Consider the following 16,035-nt stretch of genomic DNA (forward strand, 5'->3'; position numbering starts at 1 on the left):
TCCCGAGGTCAAAGTGGAAGATAATGGACTTTGTCCATTAGTTATATTCTTAATGAGATCCAAAAAAGGCAGGCAGGTTTTGCTGTCTGTGACAGCACACACAAATTCAAGGATGTAAAGACAGTAATCTTTCTTTCTCCGTTATCTTTTCTACCTCAGAAGGAAGGCATCATCTGTCCAGGAAGAAAGCGACTTGGCATAAACCCTTTGTTCCTTAGGTCACTTCCACTTGTTCACCTCTGCTGGACTCCATAGGTTGTTCCATGCAGAGCAGGAGCCTGTGGAAGAGGGTCTTATCCAAGCCACTGCTGAACACAACACAGCTTTTCATCCTTGAAAATTTACCTCCTCAACCTGCAACAGCAGATCAAATGTAAAAGTAGGCAAAGACAGTTTATTGCTGAATCAGGCCGATACCCATTTTTGCATTCTACCACTAAAATTTTTCTGTTTCCCTCATCTCACACATTCCTGAAACACACACACCTCCAGGCTTACTGCTTTGATCAGGCATCCCAATGCCATTTTTCCAAACAGTCCAGCTTCTTGGCATATGGACTTGCATCCAAAGCACGGTCCATTAGCATTGGAACAGGCTGCCAGCACTGGAGCAGGCTGCCCAGGGAAGTGGTTGAGTCACCATGGCTGGAGGTATTTAAAAGACCTTTGGATGAGTTGCTTATGGACATGGTGTAGTGGTGGACTTCAGGTTTGTCATGGTTAGGTTTACAGTTGGGCTTGATGATTTTAAAGGTCTTTTCCAACCTATATGATTGTGTGATTCTGTGATTATAAGCTCCAGATCTCTTCCTGCTAAGTAATTATTTTGTTCCTATTTCTGTATATCTGAAGGTTATTATTCCTCCACAAGCACCCTTCCTTACACATATCTGTATAGAAATCCCTCCCATTTTTCCAGGTCATTACACCAATTTGTTGACATCATTTGAATTTGAATCACAAGTACTTCCATGGCATTTGCAGTCCATCTTCTTTTTGTATAATCCACAAGTTTAAAAAGTATAGTCATTATTCAGGTCATTAGTAAAGGATTGAATAAAACGGGATGAAGTACAGAATCCTGTGGAATTCTATCACACCCATACTCTTGGAGTGTTATTACCTAACTAGTTTTGTGTTGACTTTATAATATTTTCTTACCAGCCTGATTTTCTCTGTTTGCTCAGAAGAGTGGTTTATGAGACTGTGTCAAAAAACTCATGAGTCAAAATACATCACACCTATTGCTTATGCTCTGTAATAGGAGGAGATTGGATTAGTTTGGCATGATTTGTCTTTTATAACAAATCAGTGCTGGCTTGATACTGATTTTGCTGTTGTGTTCCAGTGTTTATATTTTTTTTATTATTCTAGACTTCTTTCACACATCAGTAATGCCCTAAATACTTTTTTCTACTCTGAATCATCCAGTATCACAGCCATCCACTAATCTGCGAGGGTAAGTATTTATCATTTTGTGATTGCTTCAGTGAGATATTTAAATAACCTGGTATTCTAGGTTTATCAGACACTATTTGAAAAATTATCTGAATACTCTATACATTCTTTTGCCCCTTACTAGGTTTATTTTTTTCAAACAATATTACTGTGCTAGCCACCTGCTTGGAAAAAAGGCATTATGGATGACAGCATTAGCCAACATATCTTTTCTGTTGGCAATGGATCAATATTTTCAGAAGTTACTCTTCATTATATCATGATCTACGAAAAGTAGATAATGTATTGTCTATTCCAACTAACAAACTTGAGCAGAAACCTCAAATTTTACAAGGAGTAGCTCTTGCGTCTAAATGTGGTTTACATATTCTTTATATAGACTTAGATTTTAACACTGAACTTTCAGCCAAGTCTGTTTATGTTAAGAATATGTGAACTTTTCCTGTTTCTACAGTTGAATACAGACTGTGGTATGTGCTTTCTTACTAAGCAACAAAACATACTTTATTAAAAACAGGTCTACAAAAGTGAAACCGCTTTTCCTTTCTGCTGTTTTCAGATGCTGAAATGATGTTTAAAGTGGACTGCATGCTCCCCTAACTTCTTTCCTGAAGCAGACACCGCTGGGGAGGAAGTTCTTTGGTTCAAAAGCAGAGCATTGAAAAAAAAAAAAATTAACCAAGGAAGAGAGAGAAAAACAGACTGATAAATAAGATGGAATGAAATGTGAGAAGAAAAGTGGAGACTGTGATGGAAAGTAAAAGAAGACTAGAGTTGGAAATGTAGATGTTACTGGATCTGGGATCAGTATTGTGTTAGGGGCTGAACTGGTAAGTTAAATCGAGCTGATACCTGAAATACTGACAAAATAGTTTTACAGATAAGCTCCTGGGTATTTATTTTGAGAGAAGAAGCAGATCTTAGCTGTAGAACTGGTTAGGGATTTTCTGATGAGCTACTTATTTCCATAAGAAAATTATAACATTTTAAGATCTAAATGATTGATGTGAATACTGTCAGTAAATCTCCCAAATTGTTTTGTTTGTTGTTTTGTTTTTGTTGGTTTGGGGTTTTTTTTAATGTTTCCAATTGTTGAAATTGCTTCAGCATTTCTAAAAGGAAAGTTTTGGAGTATTACCTTCCATGACTTTCTGCTAAACGTTTTAGATAATTAGGACAAAACATTTAAAAACATTAAACTTAAAAATTCAAAACTCAAGTTTAAAAATCTGAGACAACTCAATGTAGCATTTTTTATAAATGGATCACAAAAACCCCAGATTTTTTTATTTTTTAATATCTTGGGAATGGAAGTTAAAAGATGGCAAAACTGTTTTCTGCCTGTGTAAGCCTATCTTTGGTCAAACTGACCATGGACATACAAGGTAGATTAACATTAAAATAGGATCTGAAAGATTGCAGGATAAAGCTTTCTTATGTCAAATGTCTGCATACTCTGTTTCTTTTCTTTAAGCAAAAAGTGTGCTGGTTTGGGAGGGAAGAGATTTTTTGGTGGTTTTTTTTTAATCTGTGCTCCAAACTGACCTCACTGTACTTGAAAAATTCTGGGATACAACAGGCTCCATTTATCCCAGAGTATGCTTTGAGGATGTTTGTTATGGCTTGATGATAGAATAACTGATGCATTCAGATAAGCAGCATGAGTATCTTGGCATTGCTTGTGCATATTTGTGCAAATTGTCCTCACTAGCTCTCTGGGTCTTAGGAGCATGGTAATTCTGGAACAAGGCGGTCATTGCTGCTTAAAACTGCTATCTGAGAGACATGCTTCCCATTCTGAGGATACTGGAAATGAAGTAGTCATTGTACCTTAAAGGAAGACACAGCACAGGTTTTATTCAGAAATTTCTTTGCGCTACTTCTTAGGTGATTTCTGAATAGTGTATTCTGTGTGAAAGACACTTTTTTATTGCTCACATAACACCATTTCACTAAACAGTCTCCTAGATGTCACTGTCATACAATTCTACAGAATTCTGGGCTGCAGTGACCTGAAATTTCTAGGTCTGAGAGTCAGACTTTGTAATAGTATATAACAGCTGTTTCCTCTTCAGAAATGATTATATCATTTTCACGATTTAGCTGGGGATAATTTTCAACAAGCAGATAGTATGTTTGCTATATTTTGGTAATTTTCTTGAAAATTGATTGATAATTCAGTTAAATTGAAAAGATTGACAATTCAGTTAGAAAAATATGTATACTACTGAAAATCAGTTATATTGTATTTTAGTTAAATTTGTTTTTTATTATAGCAAAGTTCTTGAAGTACTGTTCACTTATTAATACATACAGGCATAACCAATTTACAAACTTTGTTCTTTTACACATCAGGAACCTGTTATATTGTTACCTAACACTAATATTTTTGTGGCTGCTGTCCAGGCCTCCATGTCATTTCCACTGAAATTCTTTGGCAGTTCAAAAAATAATCCAGGTCCTGGGAATGAGAGTACTGCCCATGCAGAATCAGATACGTATGTTGTAATTTATGCATGATTTTGACCTGTAGGAATGGGTGTCATAATATTTCTGTGAGAGGATACAGCCTAAAGAAAGAGGTATAAGTTGTTAACTATCCATCAACAGTTGTCTCCAAAGCTTATGTGACACATCAAAGTAGAGAATGTTCAGAGCGGCCAAGAGTAAGTAAGGATGGCAGAGTCTTATTTGTGATCTAAGGAATGTGTGACAGTATAGAAAGGATACAGGTTTACAGGAAGTTTTAAAATTGAGCTAGAAATTTATCTAGGAACTACGTATTTCTGAAATGACTACTGACTTTCTGCTCTGGTATTTAAAAAGATGCTACCTGAGCTTGTCAGACTAATTAGTCCCACTATGACTAGTTTTACCATACTTTTATGTGGTTTGATATTTTTATCCAAAAATTTGGTGTACAATATAATTTGAATAAATTAAATTATGGTTAACCTAAATTATTTAATGATTGCTGCATGAATACTAAGACCACATACAGGCTTCAGATTATATAATACATAATTATATAATACCACATAATACTTCAGATTACTGAGACAATAGATACGAGACAAGAGATAAACACTACTCCTGTATTCTTTTGTGTGGGTTTCCTTACTTGTAATGATTTAATGAGTTAAGAGGGACTGCCCATAGGAACAGGGAATCAATAGATTTCTTACCTAAATTGTCATTGATCTTTTAATGTTTACTGGAGTTGTTTACTGCTGCTGCTTTGGTTTCACTGTGTGAAACTGAAAAGCCAGAGCTAAGAATAACATTATGGGAGAACTTAGTATTTTACACAGGAGGGGAGAGGATGAAGGAATGGAATAGTGCAGGGGATCCCAAGGAACCTGCAGGAGAGAGAAAGGTAAAAATGGAAAGAGGGAATATTCACAGGAAAGGAATTTATTGCAAGGAGTACTACAATTGTGCAGTTAAAAATGTTTGGATTTAAAAATTTAACCTCAACAATTCGGCAGGCTGGGTTTTAAGATAATTAGAACTATATTTTCCTTTCATTTACAGTCACTGTCTTACAGTCTTAACTTCATCTTATCATAGCTTTTCAGTTTGGAATTCAAATTAGGAAACATTTCATTTCATTTTCATATGTAACAAATAAAAGACTGTTACATATGGTAAACATATATGGTAAACCATATAACCACATACTACATACTATATGAACACTAGAAGTTGTTCCCTATAAGCCTTGTAAATAACTTAATGAAAGTTCACTCTTACACCAATTGCATCATATGTTTATTTAGGATAACATCATAGAACTAAATACACATAGGAAACAAAACCTCTGTTCCTGTGCCTTGCTCCAGGATAGGAAAAATAACTGCACATAAAAAAGTTAATTGTTAAATGTTTCCTTACGTAATAAAATAAAATGCCCTTTCATTTAAACCACAATTTAGGCTTAATGACAGGGAAAAAGTAGTGTACCTTTTCCTTGTCATAGTAGACAAACATCTCAACATGAAGCCCTACACAATGCTGCAGCATTGTCAGCCTGGGTTATATAAATGAGGAAATTGTAAGATAGAGTAGGAAGATATTCCAAACAGATTAACTGCATTTGATTATGCTTAAATTTAATGGATCTTGACACAGTGAAGCATGTGAAGAGTCTTAAAAATAACTTGATTAGAATAATGTCTTTCAGAGATATAACAGAATATAACAATGTGAAATTAGATAGAAATATAGAGAGACAAACAGGAGAGTATAAATATAAAAATAAACATAAGTAATCTGATCTTGATCATGCTAAATATTATCAAGAATAAAAGATCTTTTAGAAAAAAAGATGCCATTAAAAAAACCCTGAAAGTTGAACTCAAACTTATAGAAATAAGACACATTTTTTCATCTTTCCCTTTGGAGTCTCTCAAAGAAAGTGGAGAAATACATACGTGGATATCTTCCAAACATGAGTGGGTGATTTTCTAAAAGATGTCCATTTTGTACTACACGTTTTTAGGTTCAACAAGAAAGTATCAGGCTAACATTCTGGGTTTATATTGTAAAGACATGATAATATATTTGTCTCTGAAATCTCTCTTCTAGAGGTCTAAAGCAGATTTGTTTCTCATTTCTCAAGAAATTGTTATAAACAATTTTCTGCTAACTCTAGAACTAGGAGAGGAAAATAGACAACTTAAGATGGTTGTCTTTGTAAGTATCAAGATCTTGGATGTGTATATCTTTCTAACCACCTGTCCTGGTTTCAGCTGAGATAGAGATAATTTTCTTTATGGTGGCTGGTGTGGGGCTATGTTTTGGATTTGTGCTGAAAACAGTGTTGATAATACACAGATGGTTTAGTTGTTGCTGCACTGGTCAAGGACTTTTCAGCTTCCCATGCTCTGCCAGGTGCAGAAGAAGCTGGGAGGGGACACAGCCAGGATAGTTGATCCAAACTGACCAAAGGGCTATTCCATACCATGTGACGTCATGCTCAGTATATAAAGCTGGGGAAGAAGAAGGAAGGGGGGGACATTTGGGGTTATGGCATTTGTCTTCCCAAGTAACCATTATGCGTGATGGAGCCCTGCTTTCCTGGAGATGGCTGAACACCTGCCTGCCCATGGGAAGGAGTGAATGAATTCCTTGCTTTGCTTTGCTTGCGTGCGCAGCTTTTGCTTTCCCTATTAAACTGTTTTTATCATCTCAACCCTCGAGTTTTCTTACTTTTGCTCTTCCGATTCTCTCCCCCATCCCACTGGAGGGGAGTGAGCGAGCAGCTGCGTGGTGCTTAGTTCCCGGCTGGGGCTAAACCGCGACACCACCTATAACCCATTTTGTCTTTTAAATAAAAAAAATAAATATTTTTTGTATTTGCAAAGAATAGGCCTTCCTTGGTGAGATTTTGCGGGGTACCAGGGCATGGTACCAGAAAGAACAATGACAAAGCGTTAGCTCCTGATACAGGCTGCTCTACTCCTTCTCTTAGTAGGTATACCCCTGAGTCAGGCAGTTTCCTTTCTGTAGGTTGTAGGAGCTGGAACCTGGTGTGTGAATGTCTATGGATAATCAGAAAACCTGGTCTTCAGGGTACCTACCAGTGTCACTATACGTTGATAGTTTCAGCACAGCTGTGTAGTAAGGCATTAGAGGTGAAGAAAAGGTTGCTAAATATTTCACCTTAGGATCTCAAATTTCTTTCTGTTCAATTTTTAACCTGATTCTGAATAACTTTTGTTTAAAAAAATTATTCTTAGTCACTTAAAAATGGAAAAAAAACCAGTTAAAATCTGATAATGCACCCGAATCAACAAGTGTATATCTGTAAATACATATCCCTAATACCAAAACCATAATGATGCTATGCTGCACTTGCAGAGAAATGATGCTATGGTGCATAGGGGTCAGTTGCACTGGTACAAGAAAATACTATTTATTTGTTAAATATTAGTTGTTTCAATGAGCAAACTATAGCCAGCTTTGCAGCATACAGCACAAAGAAGGATTTAACTTTTTCCTGTATTACTGATCATGACCAACAAGAGTCTTCGATAACCTTTCTGATGTTAGGGTTAGGTTTCATGCATTATGAAAGCAAAACACAATACAGCTTCAGGAAGCTGCTCCAAAACTTCTAAAGAAAAGCCACTTCCTATTTCAGTTTAATTCAGCAACTGTTGAATTATTTGAATTGTACAGCTGGAAAAGGATTTTTGCTTTCAGAAGGACTGTAAGTGGGACAATCTGAATATATGGATTCAAGCTTTTCTGTGATGTGGGCAGATAACATACCTTTGTGATTTAATCCAGCCTATGTGCTATATATTTTTTTAAATACTCTTTGTCCCTTTGCAACCACATTATTTTCATATTGTAGTTATGGGTCAGCATAAAGACTCGGTTTTAATATTTCTAAAAGTAAGAAAAAAATCTTTTTCTTCATGTTTTTCAGACCTACTTTGAAGACAAATCTTTGCTAAGGGCACAAATCAGTGGACTTCCACTGGCTGCCTTGCAGGTATCAGAGTAGCAATGTATTTTAGAATTTTTTAAAGTGTTGATGCCATGCTATCTGAATACTTCACTGTTTTTGAAGTGTATTTTTACAGCAGCTTTGCAAAACAGAACAGAACTATTATTCCCATATTGAGACTCATGGAATGAATCACATTTGTAATTCATGATGCTTTGTGAAAACAAAGATATGCAGTCTTGCTTTAAACTAGTGTACATATAAGCTTTATACTTTGCAGTTAGTCAGCTACAGGAACACAAGCTAATTTATTTAAAGCTTAATTTCATACCAGTGCACTGTGCTTTACAGCTGAGACAGTTTATCATAAATTACAGATCACACTGGTCCATGATAGAGCAGGGAATTGAATTCAGGTGTCACCAATATCAAACTAGCTCAATAACCACTTGCCCCCCACCTGCCTTCTGCCAAGAAAGAACAAATGTGCTCTCCTCTGAGGAGGAGACTGTGCATGCATGTAGGTTGGTGCAAACCTTCAGCTGCTTCTTTCAGTTCAGACTTGAGCACGCAGCATTGTGGAGAGCACTTTATAAATATCCACAGAAATGTGTTACAAGTTTTTAAGAAATTTGATTTATTTGCAGAAATTTGATTAAATAATAGTTTTAGGTAACTTGATATCTTCTTTCTTTAAGACACTGAGATGTGAAAGTCCTCACAGATGTAGCAAAGAGCAGCCGTTTGTCTAAAGCTTGACTCATTAAAATCCTAGGTGGTCCTGTTTGGCTGGTCCATATTAATTGCAGCAATGACAGTTGGGGTCAGGGGATCATGGAACAGCCGGTCTGTATTACTTTGACCTAATCTCAGGTGATGTGGTCTAGGAAATAGTTAATTATATTTATCAGCACTCCAGTGACTCACATCTTTAATATTAGGGTGATTGATCTTTATGCTTTGTAGACCCTTGCAGCTGTTCCTCATCATAAGCTTCCTTCTCTGTATTCACCAGAATAGTCAAATACATTCAGTTAAGTTTCATAAATTATGTGAGTCTTCAACCAGCAATGCAGTATCTCAAAGTGAGCAAATACAAATTGTACTGGTACAAACCTGTACTGGAAACTCTTTAGGGACTGTGGAGGGAAAAGAGAGAAGCAAATGATCAGAAAACATTTTCCCATTTCAACCAATCACCCCTCCCCCAGGGCTTTCAGATAAAGTTTCGCATATGTTACCTTTTAAAACTTTTTGCAATAGACAAAACATACAAACCATGAACTGAAAATATTAGCTATCAATATATTTAAAGATTTGAAGTACATTTAAAATGCAACACTTCATTAAACTGAGTCAGTAGTTGGTAGATTACATATATGCTTTCCGATGAAAAATCATCTGTTTTTCCAAAAGCCAAAATAATTCAGTGTGGAATGCCAAATATTATATTCATTACAAATATTTATGTTAATTCAAGAGGATGTGAACAGTGTGCAGAAGTCGGGAAATTGATATTTATGTTTTTCACAGCAACTGTCACTTAACTGCATTGTAGCCACAGCAGCATATACTCACAGCATTGTTCTAATAAAATTTTACATCTCTGCAAAGGGGCTCAATGCCAGCAGCTGTGAGAACCTGCATTTTGAATTTCCTGAGTCTGGCATATTTAAATTTTCATCTATAACACCAGATTAAATTAAATCTTTATGTTGAATATATGGTAAGAAGCTGGATTAAGCTCTGAATTCTCTAGTTAACACTCACAAAGTGCTTCTTGAAATAAGATCACTTGGATCATTTATCCTGTATACCATTCATAAAGATAGATGTTCAACATTTCCGCCAGAACTCTTCGTCAAAAGTTTATTCTGCCTGGGATAAAATTCAGCTGTTGTAACTGAAGTGTTTCATGGCAAAGGTCTGAGCCTGCTTCCCTTATTCCTTTGGAGAATACAATAACACAGGAGGGATAGGAATCCCATGATGTTCATGAACATTATCCCACAGATTGCTATTTGCAGAAGAGGGACAGGGTTTTATGAACATTTTGAAAACGTATTTTCAAAGTATTACCTGGGTCTCTAGAATTATTTTTTTCTTTTTGCGTTCTATGAGTCTGTTTTTAAGTCTTGCTTCATTTTATTAAAACTTTGAAAGCTCTACATAAGTATTTGACAGGGATTTCAAAAAGATTTCTTAAATATATTTTAAACTTTAAATAAACAAGTTTTCATTTATATGTATGCATATTCTGTTGCTTTTCCACAGTATTACATATTTTTAATGACAAAAATGTTCACAGAAAATCAATAAACTTCAACACAGTCATATGTGCATGTAATATAAATTACAATAAATTAATCCACTTAGGGTTTATCTTAGATATCACACTTAAGCAAGAAGTTTTGATAGCATATTTTAATATTTGTTTATGATAAACAGTAGTTTAAACAGTGTTTGAAAAGCATCATTAGGTGATCTTGGCTAAAGAATGGATTGGACTTAACTGTAATCTGCTTAAATACATTTCCACAGACAGAAAGCTTTCTGAAAAAAAAAAAAAAAAGAATAATTTCATAAATTTTAGCATATGCTTCTGAATGCATCTTAACTAAGGGCTTTGAGATCTTGTAAATATTCTACATTTGAAAACAGCAGCTTTTATACCAACGTGATTCTTCTCTAATGAGTTTCTGGTATTTGTGAATATTGCACATTTTTCACTTTAAAAATTTCTAAAACATTCTTTCTGGATGCAATTGACCTTTTTTCTAATTCTAATTCTAATACATATTGCAAAGATCAGCCTGTTCAGGGTAGCATTTGTCTGGCAATTTGTCCTCCTTTAAATTCACTGCTTAATTTGCAATGAATTAAACATCAGAGGTATAGAATAAAAGGAAGATCCACCATGTTTCCTGATCAAAGTTCAATAAATGGGTTATTTTGCATCAAAAATCTTCATAATAACGGTATACTTCTGCCTTGAGGAAAATGGTGATTAGGAATAAGAAGGCATGATAATGAAGGCTGATCAGTCATCTGTTTAAGAACAGATCATTGCCACACTCAGCTCTGTATTACATCCAGTTCTTAATTAGCAGACCAGGGACTTTTTTATTCTTTCTGACTATGACCGGGCCAAAACAGAAGATATGAACTGTGATCTGGCCCAGTTCTGAAAGCAAATTACAAATATCAGCATTGAAACATAAGGACTGACAAATCATTGTATTAGAAATATTCAGCTATGTCACATCCCAGTCTCTGACACTTGAGACTCTCTAATAGACACGGGAGAATTTGTTAGCATGCTTTGCTCCAAGAATTGCCTTAATGTAAGACCAGGCATGGCAGCTGGATATAACTATCCTGGAAAAAGTTGGGAATTAAATTAGCCACAATGAGGTGAAGGCAAATTTAATAGGTTAGTTTATGTGTAAAACCTGCAGATTCCAGGTTTATGTCAGAGTACTGTGACATACATACAATTTATTGGGCTCTAATGTAAGAAAAGAAATGGTTTAATTTACTTTGTTTTAAAAGCAATTAATTCAAAATTAAAACTATCATTTTCTCTTTCTTCTGCTCCAGGCCTTCTTACCAGGATCACCTCCCTAGTTAAGAGTCATTTTACTCAGTACTGAAGAGACGGTTAAGCCAATGTATGTTCCACAACAGTAATGGATCCATGGTGATCTGAAGATTAAGGCAGGTAGGCTTTCCATTCTCAAAAGAATAAATGCAGGGCCAAGATCATCTTTGGTGATTGTAACAACACCGCTTCAAATGCACACTCCTTTCTTCATTCTGTTATCTTTCTTTCATATGAAAAAAAACCACTGAAACCTTTCAACAGGACTAATAATATTTGTTCTCATTAGATGCTCACATTTAAAATTCCAGTCTTTGTAATATCAAGAAAATTATTTTTCTTTTCTCCCTTTTAAAATGGTCTCTGGTCTGAAAAAGACTGATAGTGACTTCAGGACCAATTGGATTAATAAGATCCCAGATATCTAAGTCCATGCACATTAAGCTAGTCTGTCTTTAATTTTTGCTTCAGTGTTCCTTCTCTGTTACAGTGCTATTGAACAGTCATCCAAAATCCTGTATCTGGTCCACACTAATACTGAACAACTTTATATCCTGCCCTCTGAACTTTTTGAACTCAGGAAACTAGAGATCCTCTTGTCCTTTAGTCCAGATGAATCCCCTGTTTGTTAAAGCACTTAGCAGAGGCTCCTGTAAATGAATTATTTTAAGTTCCTTAGATAGCCAATGGTGAGAGATATGCATCTCTGTGTGTTTTACAATGGTTCGCCCTCTGGAGCTGCTTGTCTCTCTTTGTTGTCTATACAGGGAAGCTGAAGTAAACATGTTCTCCAGTCCTATATTCAGCTATAATTATCTGGGGAATGTGCCAGCATTCATGCTTTTAAAGTTTTGATAGTGTTTTCAAAATGGTCGTGTTAGTCTGGTCACACTCTCAATTTCAGAGAGAGCTAGCTGCTGTATTTTAAATAATTATTTCGAAAATTACAGTAAACATCTACTTCAAACTTTTTTTCCCTCATAGTTCAATGACTTAATTTCCTAAGACTAATGGCTCCCACTTCCATGCATGTGTTCATGATTAGATTTTTGGCCTAAGCCTCTAGAGAACAGGAAACTTGCTTTTGACATCTACAAGTAAACAAGAAGCCCTGGGCTGCTTTAGAGCTCTGGCTGGGCAGAGCCTCCAGAGGTGGTGATACTCTCTGTATTTGTCACTGAGCAAGGAGGAAAACTGATTAGGCCAGGCCTTGTTTCCACTACATGTGTGTAGCAGCTTGGAGCATTTCAGTTAAAGCAGATCTTGTTTGGAAAAAAAAAAACAAAAAACCTTATTATTATCCTCTGCTGACAGAACAGGTGACAAAAGAATGAACTGAATGTGCCAGAGGAAAGAAAGTAGTACAACTGTTTGTGCACCTTTTCAGTAAAATGACTCAAAATACTGACAACCATGATTTGTGGGGGATTTTGGCTTTGGCTTTTGGATCTGCTTTTTGGGGTTTTGTTGTTGTTTGGGGTTTTTTTCCTAGACTGGTAGTAATACAGGACAGTTTCCCAGTGCAGTTTATTGAAACTATACAAAAAGGTAATTTCCTGGTTTTTGTGGGTTTTTTTCAATTTTCAGGAACTTTGTATTGCTAGAACAAAATTTAAATAATTTCATCTGATAATACTTACTGATAATTCCACATAGCAGGATATTTACTTTGAATTTAAAGTACACGGGATATTCCATAAATTAATTTGAATTCAGATATCCCTGTTCATCTCTTTTGTGTTAGTCTTCATCATGTATTATCATGTATCTTTTTGGGGGCTTGCTGCTTTATATACTGGTGGCATATTGAAGATTTGCATTATAGGAAAATCCTTCTGCAATTTTCTATGTTGTGGTCCTGCTGAGTGGTAACATAAAAAAAAATAAAAACATGCAATGGAAATTAATTCCTCAGGAATACTCCAGAGTTGATTGTGACAAACAAAGGAGGAGCATTCAGGATACATTCACTGCTACCATGCTGCAAGAGAAGTGTAAAAAAAGTTATTGTTGTATAGTGTTATCCCTAAATACACATTCAGAGCTTTAGTTCTAGATCTGTTTGACATATTTGGAGCATGTGACAAGATCTTCAAAAATTTTCCACTTTCTCAACTAGCCTTCAACACTTGTGAAATAAACTGACTAGAGAGTGCCATGTTAAAACTCCATTCTCTCTTCCTTGTCTTTTTTTAACAGTAATATGTTCACAGGGAATAGATTCAAGACTCTGGACTGAATCAGGTTGACAAAGTCTTGCAGTATTATTAAGTAGTGAACGTTGATTGTTTTGACCTACTTCCTGAATTATTTTATTCTTTTATTGCTTACCTTTTTTCTGGACTCTCAGGGAACGATTATTTTTCCCACATGAAAATAAGTGACCAAAAATATGGAAGATGGCTGAGCTTAATAGTGCTATTCAGTTCTAATGAAAAATCCTGTTTTTTCATCAGCATTAAGGATCTTTATTATCCAAAAAGATAATTGTCCTTTTAACATTTGTGTGGTAAGTGTCATTTTGTTGTCTTGCATAACACGTATGTAACATGTATATGCAGTAAGCCATTTAAATGAAAATTGATTAGCTAGAATTTTTAATGATTTGTGCAAACTCAATTTTTTAATCTAAAGAAGTTCTACTTTTAAAAAGCACTAAATATTAGTGACACATTTCTTGTAAAAGTGGCTACTGATTGAAGACTTAAACAGTTCAGGCTGACCTATAATTAGTGTCTATATTTTTTATTATGTTTATAATTAGAGGAAACTTCTTGATGTTTTTTAAAAAATGTGACCGTGGTTGAATGAAGAGATTGTATTGCATGTTATATCTATGTGTGTGAGAGGGGAGCAGCAAAAAGTACCACAAAGACTGAAATGCTACAGAATTCCAAAGAAATGCTGGGAGCCTCTTCTTGAAAAAAAAAAAGCTTGGGAGCAGCTTTTTGTTCTGATTGCTAACTGAGGCATGGCAACATATACAAAGATAATATCTCCTGTTTTATTCCTTCTGTGTACAAAAAAGAGATTTTTGTACTTTTTTGGTAAATAAATAAGATTGCATTTAAAGACATAGTTGGCTTCACTAGAAATTCCTCGTCTACTCAAACCAAACCAACTCTCGTGATCCAAACCATGACCTCAGTGCATTGACCAAAGCAGGAAACAGGCAGAGTGCAGATGAAACACTGGGAAAGTTATGAGAAGTGCTTTTTTTCTGTATGGCTATTGCTACCACATGTGCTTTGTATGAACACATATTAAATGAAGAGCTGGTATCACCACCTGTTGCTAAAGTTTCCAGCTTTTTATTAAGTTTACTTTTCTATTATCTGTTGCATACAACTTTATTTAATTTATCCATTTCATTGAAATCTTTCATGTCGGGCACCTGCATGAGTATTTATTTTGTTATATTTTTTAATTCAACCAAAACTAATTGCATGGTTTCCAAGAATGAAGCTAAGGGAAATAAATTAGCATGTAAAAAACTTTCTCGCTCTTTTCCTTGAAAAACTTTACAATTCACATATTTATAAGCAGAAAATGAGTTTAGCAGCTTTTTTGTTCATATGGAAGTCTTCCCATTTCCTTAAACCACCAAAATTTGTTCAGGTAACAGGTCTTTAGAAAACTTCAGTTTGTACGTGCTCAGTAGATGCTTCATTATGTTGAGTGTTGATTCCATCATTGCTTACATTGCTCACGCCTCTTATTACTGACAAGATTGGACTTTTGCTATCTTCACAGTGGGACTGAGCAGGCAAACTTTAGAGTACGTGACAAAAGCCAGGCTTCCTTGCACGAGCTTCTCCATTTAGGGAGAGAGTCAATATTAGCCACTGAACTGAAGAGCATAATAGGTATTGATGTGTTCATGATCATCTGTTACTGTTTTTTTTTCCCGATATGACATAATACTTTGTTTTGTGATTTCCAGACAACAGAAAAAAGGAAAGTATCTCATTCAAGGCTGGCATCTTAGAACTGGGGTGAAGGGACTCATAGCACCTGAGTCTAGGAGAAATAATGAAGGCAGAAGAAGGGAGTCAGGTGTCTAAACTGTGAAACATTGAAGGTGGGTCATGAATTGCCGTTAAAACAAAACCAAAACTGATTGTGTAGGAAGATTGGAACAAAACACCAGTGTATTATTTTCAGGGAAAGTTGGAGGAGGGATAGGAACTACAGAGGAAGATTTGACCTGACTTGGAATGTGGAGGAAGAAGTGAAATAGTCTGGCAGATATATGGACATGAGAAGCCAGGGAGAAGGTTGAATGGAAAGAAAACAAAAAGGAAAACCAATGAATGCCAATATTAGTTAGAGGAACAAAGGGTTAACTAAAGACAAAGATAAACCATCTGGAATTCAATGAGAGGTGGTTGGGGGATATGAGCTGCAAGACAGGAAATAAGTGGAATAATTAATATTCATATAGTGAGTTTGAGCAAGTAAACATGCTTGTGGGATGACTCCACCCCCTTCTTTCAGTGCCGTGTGACCAAACAGCAGA

Source organism: Ciconia boyciana, chromosome 6, assembly GCF_034638445.1.
Source record: "Ciconia boyciana chromosome 6, ASM3463844v1, whole genome shotgun sequence".
Classification (NCBI taxonomy): domain Eukaryota; kingdom Metazoa; phylum Chordata; class Aves; order Ciconiiformes; family Ciconiidae; genus Ciconia; species Ciconia boyciana.